A 10,560-nucleotide genomic window follows, 5' to 3' on the forward strand; every position below is an offset into this window, starting at 1 on the left:
CATATATGAAAATCATAGTTTACCAATTCTGTAAAATGCATGCAAACCACTGGAAACATGAGGTTTGTAATGGTTTACATGCATTTGGAATATTGGTATAAAACGTACGTTTACAGGTTGGTTTGCAAGTTGTAGTTATGCAAGTCCAAAAGGACTTAAAGTTTTGAAATGTTGTAAACAGTAAACATTAGCTTTACTGTGGACTACAAAACTTGAGTTTTGTAATCCTCTGCAAACCTAATGTCCACTTACATTTTCACGATCATGTGAACATTCGGTTTACAAAGAAATGTACTTTCGTAAACCGTTGCAAACCTAATGTCCACTTTCACTGTCATTTTGAATTGAGTGCATTTGCAATAGTTGTGATTATTTGTAAAACCTGGCAAAAACAATGCTTTATCCATTTTGATTATCTGAGCAGACATTTAAGTTAAGAAATATTTCAAATTGTGTAAACTCTTGCAGAGTTGTGACACATTGTGGCAGAAACTAATTGTGGCTGACGACCAGCAAATTGCACATACACACTTACTCACAAGGATTCCCAAATGTACAATGAGCAACTTGAGCCTGCCACACTTTGTTTATGCAAAGTGACCTAATTCACAAAAAATAACAAATCACCAGGTGCAAAGCACTGGAAGCACAACCTCAAAGGGAAGATCTACTTAATAACCTAAAGGTAATGTCAAACTATGGGGGAAGTAAACCATTAACAAATACATTTTGTTTAAAATTGCAATTCTTGCTACAGATTTGCCACTCCCAACTCTGACTCACACTAGCCTGTAACAGCACAAGTGCCTGTTTTGGGGTGAATCAGGTTAATCCATGTGCATGTGTAGGAAGTGGCCCTCCACTGACACTCTTATGGCACATTCCATCTAGCACTTAGAACGCTCCAGTTGCGTCTGCACAGCACAACCAAGAATGCAGCTATAGAACTTTGTAAAACTGATTGCTTGCTGGGCTCAATGGTATATCTACTCGAAAGGCAAGCTATCAGAATGTCAAGCCCTTACAAAAGTGTGCATTTGCATGGTCGTAATCATAAAGTGAATTTCACCAATTGTGAAGTAGTATTAAATGATAAAAGAGATAAGGTAAGGGATTGTTTGGGAGAATCAAGCCAAGTATACCTCTGTACTGTATCCAGGTGTAAAAATCAGAATAATTATTTGCGCATGAAATTTGTTTCAGTTAACAAACTAAAACCATATTCCACTCTAAACATCAATGTGGCATTACTGAAATCTCAGCCAATCACGAATTCACTATTAGCCCACAACTAAGTCATGCATCCAAATACATGAACACAGGTTAACATAAATAAATTATGGAATATTTGAGATACAAATAACGAGAGTATGCCATGTTTCTATTTAGCTGTGCACGCCACTAATTAATGAAGTCAGCAAAAAATCCAGGTACAATTATCATTCCAATGTGAGAACCTTTTGCACGTACAAGTAGGACCTCAAAGGTGCTTAACTTTGGAGAGGTGATCCGCTGGTAATAAAGCACCTCCACTGGCTGTGAGTGTAGCTGAAACATATATCATAGCATGTCTATATGGCTAGAATGAGGTGTGCATCATTAACTAACATTAGAACGTTAAAACAGGGTCAACTCAGAGATTACATTCAGCAAAGAATGGTGTGCAATTCTAAAGTATACACATGTTAATCTTTTGAAAAACAATGTACAGGTTTTTGGGGCTTCTGGTCGATGAACCTGAAATTCCATTTGCAAGCCTTTTGTTGTATTAATGCTGATTTAGGAGACTTAAAGCTTTATGGGAATGACCCATTTGACCAGTTTGCAGCTATGCAGCTCAGCTCATGCAATAATTAGAAAATCACATATTCTAAATACAATTAATTTCAATACATGCAAGGATACTTATCTGATAGCGGGATCCAATTGTTTGCGACTGCGAGCCACCTCGTACAAACAAATCAAATCATAAATTCTTAAGGAGAACCTAAAAATGGTATGATAGTAAAAGGGAAAATGTGTTATGCACCAACATCAATACTTGCCATGAAACATCCGCCATTGGTTAATCCTTGCGTATTGTCACACATTCATGTGTTCTCATGGCAATCAGAACAGCACCCCCACCCCTTCCGCATGTTAACAGTCAAGTCAATCCCCCATGAATCTAAACAACACCCTTCCACCTTTTACAGCACAAACCAAGTATTGAGTACCCTCGATTAAACTGAAAATGCACTCGCATGGTGGGTACTGTAAGGATAGAATAGATCTTGTTGGTTTCTGTGCAGAGCTAGTACTCAGAGCCTGAGATTCAGAAGCTGCACATCTCTCCACACTAGCTAGGACTCCTTTTATAATGGTTACCCAACAACCGCAAGTAAGAAATTCATACATTTTCAAATCCTGCTAATAGTAATAGTGGGATTTCTAAACATACAGGTTCATATCGTTGCCTCTGTACCTATACTTCTTTGACATGTGATTCCCCTTCTAGTAACATTCCTACATGTGTATATCTTTCCGTCTGTCTGTGTCTTCCTCCATTAACATTTTCTTGCTGTGGTTAGGAATTTGGACAGATGTCTTGGAACACATTTCCTATGAATGTTAAGAGCACCAAGAACAAATCATTGTTGCTGTAAACTCCCTTGTGAAGCTGTGGGTCCTCCTCAGCACCATTAGGAATATTGTCCCGACGTCAGCACAGTGCGCTCATTGCAGGCTTCAGCTCAATATCTTTGATTGTAAGAAAGATACCATAAGAAAGCACAGTTTTGCTAACTGCTTGAAGCACGCATGTCCTCCATTCCTCCAATTCTGAGAAAGCAAGAAGAGAGCATTACCACAGTGTGGCAGGCCACGTAAACGGATTCACATGAAATGCCTCTGATTTAGAAAAGAAGGGAACCATTAGCCCAACATGGCAGACCGCTTCTAGCGAGCGCCTCGATGATAGCGAGCGCCTCTGCAGTGCCTCTGAGTCCAAGAAGAGAGAAGAGAAACATTAGCAGAGCATTGTAGACTAGGAAACAGAAACAGATCTCCGCTATACAGGTCTAAGGTGGAAGTGGAGCATCGCAAGTGGGTTAGGGCTAGACATAGCTTCCAAATCATGGCAAGTGGTGGGGCACCGAGCTTTACCAGGGGAGTCCCTCTAATAGTTTTCGCAAGATGCATGGACTGTCTTAGACTGCACCACTGGTAATGCAGATGTATCCATTGTCAGATACCAATTAACCATGTGCATTCAAAGGCATTGGTGTATTACTATGCATGCACATTGTAAAACAATGCATGTGTTTCACTCCCCCACACACTAATCTGCCATACCACTTCATTTCCAGAGACCTGTTCCTGTGGTCTGCCTAGAACCTCTCTGCAGAGTGTATGGTGTCTTTAGTCTCCAAGGTGTTGTTTTTCCTGTCATCTAAAGTGGTAAACGCTCTGCCGTCCTAAAATCCTTGTCAGATCGCTGGACTGCTAATCTCAGGAGCTACAACCAAAAGGCTAGCTAGCCCCCAGTCCTGACAGGTCCGACATCAGTGTAGCCCCAGGTCTTTTCCAGACCTAGCAACACCCCTGTTCTGCTGTGCTTCAATGAAACACGAATGAAACAATTGATTACAGGTAGTGCCGGGACATGGACCCCGTTCACACACATTCATGTAATTTTTCTGGAAACAAATCTTGTGTAACTGGCCCCAGTCTGCCCTGAAATCACACCACCAAGTTCCCTGCAGATCTGGTGTTCTTTGAAGTGGCGTGTCACACACATAATGATCATAGTTTAGGACAACGGGGTGACACCTGGGGTGGCCAATCAGATTCCGGGGTAGCACGTGCCACCCCAGTCCACTCCCTGGGCACGCCACCAGTTCTTTGACTCAATAGGGTCAGTAGAAAAGTAAACCATTTGGGTCAAACCCGTGGAGGTGGCAACCATAACATGTGCTATGCTCCATCCCTGTCCAATCTGGCCTAACTTGTAAATGCAGTCATTGGAATGTCTTTAGACTGTTAACCTGGGGAAGATGGGGGGATTGGGAAAATGGATTGTACCACATTACCTCTGTGGGGTGTAAAAGGCAACACAACTTTCTAAATAAGGTCACACATGGTTTGTGCCATTTTCTTAAGGCCCTTAAGCACTGCTCTTTCTGCAATACCAAAATATCTACTCTGCACTTTAAATTGCACCTAATTGTTCTCCCTTTGAGAAAAGCAGCCATGAAAACAAAACGTGGAAAAAGATGATAGCCAGTACATTTGTGTGCCGGTTCTTCCGAGACGTAGGAGCAATGCATAAGGTCCACACCTGCCTGAATCAGCTTCTTCAGGGCATAAATGCACATGCATCCCCGCCCGTAGTGATTTTAATGCGGGCAGAGATGCTTGAATCTGCATGGAATTCCACCTGTTTATGCCAATGTAAAAACCAGGTTAATCCATTTGGATTCATGGCAGTGCCATCTGCAGTGCGTGGACATTGCAAATGGAACTTAAGTTTGCTTTAAAAGGCTGAGTGTAGTTTGTTCAAGTAGACCCAAGAACACATGGGTGTCTGTGGCCACACAAGGTCCCATCTGTAAAACAATGGAAATTGCACGTTGACGAATGCTTACTTTCAAGTGTAATTGTAAGTGCCAATTTGTGTGCAATTTTTTTTATTTTTTTTATTTTTTTATTTCTTTTGATCAAATAGATCTTTACAAAATATGAAAACCAACATTATGCCAATTTACCACGATATGAATACAATTATCTTGTAAACCCTTTCCACAGAAATAAAGTAAAAGCCTTTAAAAACAAAAAACAAAAAAAATCAAAAAAGATAAAAGGATAAAAAGGAAAAAAGAAGAGAAAGAAGAAAATAAAAACCTTCATTTCCCCGAAAAACCTGCACCCCATTCAGCACTGTTAATTTATACTGCTGTGTTAATCCATAGTATCTAGAGAAACATTGGTCCCAGCCTGCCCAACACTTGAATGGGTCAGGCCAAGTTTTAACCTACTGCAATCGTCAGGGCGATGTGCCCCGAAATCAGGAGATTCCAAAAGTTCTCTGAATGCAAGCACTCTATTTTATGCACAAATTTCCCAAAGTAGAGAACTCTAGTCTCCCAAGTTCCTCTGTATGCAAGTGTGTTTTATGATGTAAGGGTGCAGGGAAAGGAGGCACATAGGGTCGAAATAGGCTCATAAAGCAAAATGATGCCAATTCGGGGGGGGGGGCTCAGAATTTGGCAAAGGGAAGAGGCATAGGAAGAAGGTGTGGCAAAGGGAACGGTAGCATGAAATGGGACAGATAAATAGTGGTGAAAATGTACAGCAGAAGGCGACTAAAACAGCAAGAAAGAGAAATTACCAACCGTGTGGTGGGCAGACTTGGGAGTGGATGCTCATGCAGGAAAGAGGCACCTGATAGGGGGAAAGGAGGAATGGGGGGATGGCATATGCACGCCGCACACATGGTAAGATGTACGGGGAATGGTGGTGAGAGGATTAAGTGTGGCCAGGAAAGGAGGATGAGTGTGACAAGAAGGGGCAGCACTGTCAGCCTGGGATCCAGGTGAGGTGCGAGACAGCATAGTGTGTGTGATGGAGCGAAGGAACGGGCCAGGCCGGGGTTCATGCAGTAGTGCAGGAGGGAGGGTATGTGCATATGTGAGGGAGTGTGAGGCTTTGTGCAAGGCAGCTGGCTCAAGAATGCATGCACGAGAGGGAGCATATGCGTACAAAGCGGAGTATGGATGCAAGGGTGCTAGAGTGTGTGCATGCAAGGCTGGCATGCAGTGGTCGAAGTGTACGAAAAGAAGTAGTGGAACTAGGTTCCCTGCTGGCCTGCACCGGTCCCCACAAACCCCATCACCACGCCCCTGTCCATGCACAATACAAACCCCAAAACACACGTGCCTGCTGTTTAAGGGAACGTTCAGTTCAGTGCATTACACTGAAAGTGCAAGTTTCAACTGCTTCCCACACTTTTATTTTAAAACGAAACCATTCGGAACGGTCCCACAGTGACCCTCTAAATTCGACAATTGCCCCGGCTTTGTCAGAAGTCTAAGAAGGCCAGAAAGAGGGAGTCCCATCGCAAGAAAAGAACACAGAAGGACCCAGGGACCCCTTACAAGTTGGCTCGTGAAAGATAAGGATTTGGATCTCATAGAAGAAATCTCTGACATTGATCAATCTTCACGCTTTTACCCTGAGTACAACGCCTTTAGTGCAAATGCCTCGTGAAGTGCTAATAGAGCAAAGGCGACATGTACAGGCGCCTTATTCTAAACCAGAGGTCGCCAAACGGTCGATCGCGGGCGACTAGTAGCTAGCTTGAGCCTCTTCAGTCGCCCGCGCTGGAAATACTGAAAAAGAAACACTTGCTGTGTTTTTGCGGTTATTTTCCTTGATCAGGATCCACCCTGGTCGTCATAATTGCGGGCGGGGAGCTTGGCTGCTGTGCCACATGGAGCTGCTTGCAATTTCCCTGACAGATGTCAGTATCATGTTCTCTTTCTGCAGGCAGCCTGTAGTACCAGAGTTGGCCTTGGGCGCCCCCCCAACACTGTCTTGCTTAAGCAAGCTGCTCTTGTTTGCCAGAGATGTCAGAGGGGTTGGGGTAGGATCAGGATCATTGTGACCACGCAATGAAAATATCACAGTAGCACTGCTGCTCGCCTGGAAATGTTCTAAACTTAGTGAAATTGTGAAACCGGTGGAGGCAAAGGTGAATCTTGATAAAAAGGTGGTCACAATTGAAACTACGTCCCATGATTCAACAAAACAAAGTGTCAATCGTTCCGAGCTACTACTCCTCCGCAAAGGTCACTCACTGAGATGCTTAACTCTAGTGATTCTGATTTTGATGAGCCGCTGGTCCATAACAATGGAAGCACGACTCGGTCGGTTCACTGTATGTTACCAGAAATTGCACATTTAATAAGAGCACATCATCCTACTCTAGCCAGTTTAGGCGATGTGTTGGGCAGGGAAGTGCCACCGACCCTAGAAACTGGCTGTTGTGATCAATGCCAGTGTACGCCAGAGGACAGATCCAAGGACCTTAGGCCAAAGAATACGACTCCTCTGCAGATAACAAATGAAAATGCTAGGGGAGGGGAATGGCTGAAAAGCTTCTTACCGGTCGAAGGAGCAGAAATGAAGCAAACTTTGAACTTAGCCTTCTGGAACACTCGAGGTTTTGCTCATGTATCATCTAAAAATCGTTTCCTAAATATTCTCCAGGAGTATGATGTCATCATGCTACAAGACACCTGGCTGGTTCCTCCCATCTGTATCGATGGGTTTGAACTCTACCAAGTACCCGTGGACGACCTTACAGGGGTCTTAGTATTGATGTGAAGCGCGTTTTAACATCTTCTATCATATCGCCCAAGGAGATGAATGGACATGTCTTGGCTGTGGAGTTGAACTGTAACAAAGGGCTAAAAGGGGGGAGCATTTTGGTGATAAACATCTACGCCCCACCAGGAGGATCAAATGTGGAAGAAATATTCTCGGATATTGATCTAATTTGTGCGAGTGGTTAGGAAAATCCAACCATGATGCAATTCTGGTTGGGGGGAGGGGGTGAGCTCAATGCGCGTTGTAAGGATGATAAAACATGTGCAGTTTATAGAAATGTATCCAGTAAAAGCGTGTTGTTACAGAATAATGTAAATAGGAAGGGGAACAGTGGGTTCCTTTTTTGAAAGAGTGGGACCTGACCCTTATGAATGGGAGGTTGAAAGGAGATTGTTTGATGGTAGCGACATGCAACAATGGTCGCAGCTCGGCTACCTTAGACTATCTGTTTGGTAGCAATACTCTACTAGAAAGAGTTCTTGAGATGACCATCACTCTGAATGATAATAGTGAGGATGTGATTGTCTCGTTGATTCTGGGTAGAGGTGATAAGGATTTCTCTTATTCCAGTAATGGTGGGCTGGAAACCAGTCATGCGGGAAATTGCATTCGTTGCTCACTAAATAACTACTACTGCCGTTGAGTATACAGTCCTTTATGAAATTCCGACCCTCCCTCCCTTTAGGGCCAATGAGCTGGAGGATGAGCTAAAAAAGTTGGCTAGCAGAGTGGGACCATACAAAGGTAAAAGGCTAGTGGTGACGAATAAAGATCATGCAAACCAATTCGATGCTGCAATAGGGGATGCAAAGCGGGATCTCAGAAGAGTTCTTAGGAACCTTAGTAAAAGCTCATGCTCTACACAGCAAACCTTAGCGGGGGTCAGAGTAGTGTGTTTATCAAAACTGGGTTGGACGTTGGAAGCTGTCAATTAAAAATGTGAGCACCTGCTCCATTTGGCAACTATTGTCTGTTGCCAGGGGCAAGAAATCTGAGGCCATCGTAAATCCGATTAAGGAGGAGGAGTGGGTTAGGCACGTGGAAAAGACCTGGGAAAATGGTGTCCTACCCATCCCCTTGGACGAAGATGCATCCGTTTGTTGGTCTCTGATGCTAACTCAGGAGGTTACTGTATTAGCCAATGAAAAACTGAAGTGCTCCAACGGCTTAGCAAATGCCATGTTAAAAAAGGACCCTGCATGGTGGGCAACGATCCTTGGGCTGTTATTCGACAAGGTGTGCATTGAAAACACTATCCCAACATCATGGCAGCAGTCTTTCCCGAAACCTTTCTTTAGGAAGGGTGCAAGGAGTTTACCAGATAACTATAGGCTGCTGTCCATGTTGGATGTTACCGGAAAGTTCTTCTCATCTTCTATATTAAAGGAACTCCGGGCTTGGGGGGAAGCTAATGAAATCCTGCATTCCTTCCAGGTGGTTTTTTGGCCTGGGTGATCTGTTGCTAACAACATACGGCTCCTGATAGGCCGATCAATGGGGCAAATGGTAAAGATAGACCTGCATTATACGTTACCTATGTCGACTTCCGATCCGCGTTTGATCGAGGTGATCAAACGATCTTGTAGGAGAAATTGGCAGTATTGGGGTGTCCACCCTGCATGCTGTAATTCAACTTCTCCATTTTAACACCAAAGCTCGAGTTTGCCTAGATAACGAGGGCCTTGTGTCTACCCATATATCTGTAAACAGGGGAGTCAAGAAAGGTTGTGTGCTGGTTCCCCTCTTATTTAACTTCTATCTGGTCGATCTGCCATCATGTTTGATAGCCAAAGCATCTTGCCCCCCAAAAGTGGGTATGCACAGAGTCACCAGCATAATTTATGCTGAGGACCTGCTGCTGCCAGATCATACATATAGAGGTATGAAGAGCATGCTAAATGAATTAGCACTATTCCCTGACGGAAATAAACTGGAAGTGAACTTTAGTAAGACAAAGTGCATGCTCGTGACGGGCAGACAGGTAGATAGAGCACTAATGAATGTATCGTTGGGCTGTATTGAATATGTGAGAAGTTATACATATTTGGGTATAGTGTTGGATTACCAACGCATAGAGGAGGCCAAAAAAGGAAAGGCCCATCAGCTTACTTATCTTTTTGCTAAATGTTCTAGGCAAATGGCGGAGTGCACCACACAGGGCATTTTGATTCTTTATGGGCAGTGCTTTGGCCCTATGGTGTTGTACGGCTTAGAGGCTTTGACTATGGGTAAGGTATCATAGCTGGATCGCATGGAAGGCTTCTTGAGGTGAACTATTTTAAAGTTGCATCCTTCCAGTTCAATCGAATACCTAAGACTGGGCAGTTATTGATAAAGACGGGAGTACTATATATTAAATCTAAGTCCTCCCCGGTATATCCGCTGCTTAAGATAATGGGGGAAAGTGCGGGTAACAAATTTAGAAGTCAGGGTAGGAATTTTGAGGAATTAAACTTCAATTTGTTGAAGAGTATAAACTGGATTCCACGCTTTGAAAATGATAAAAACTATAAGGACCGCAAAAAATCCTTAGAACGGAAGGTGGGCTTATGTGATTGGATTAAAAACTACAAGCATATAGCAAAGTTGCGGAATTACACTCAAATAGCAACTGTGACTCATAGATACCTGAAAACCCAGCTATACCTCCTCCGTAGTCCAAGCCCTGCAAACCTAAACCTGGTATTGCATTTGCGTACAAACCAACTACCGCTTCTTACTATTCGTGGAGCCCAATTAACAATACCTCCGAAATTGAGACACTGGCAAATGTGTAGAACTCCTGAGTGCATGATGTTAGGATCAGTGTGAATGCACATATTTGACAAGTTCTTACACAATTATGACCCGATAGAAACTGTGGACTTTTGAAACTATTGTTTTTTTGTAACCATTTATTTATTGAACACTTGGTGTACCGACAGCGGGACAGTTACAAGCAGACAATATAAGGGCATTACGCAAGAGCACAGGACCAGTGCACCATCTTGTCACACTCAGTTATACATATCACTACGTACAATACATCCTCCCAGAACTCCTAGGCTTTAGTTCGACGGTGCTGCACTTCTCCTAAGAAAATTACAAAAATCCTGCCATGCATTCTTAGGTGGACACTTTGGTGGTAGCAAAGACAAGTACAGTTCCTCGGTATCATTTTCCCACAGTAGATCCTTCAGCCAATCCTCATGC

This window comes from Ambystoma mexicanum, chromosome 6q (genome assembly GCF_040938575.1).
Source record: "Ambystoma mexicanum isolate Mex_15411 chromosome 6q, UKY_AmexF1_1, whole genome shotgun sequence".
Taxonomy (NCBI): Eukaryota; Metazoa; Chordata; class Amphibia; order Caudata; family Ambystomatidae; genus Ambystoma; species Ambystoma mexicanum.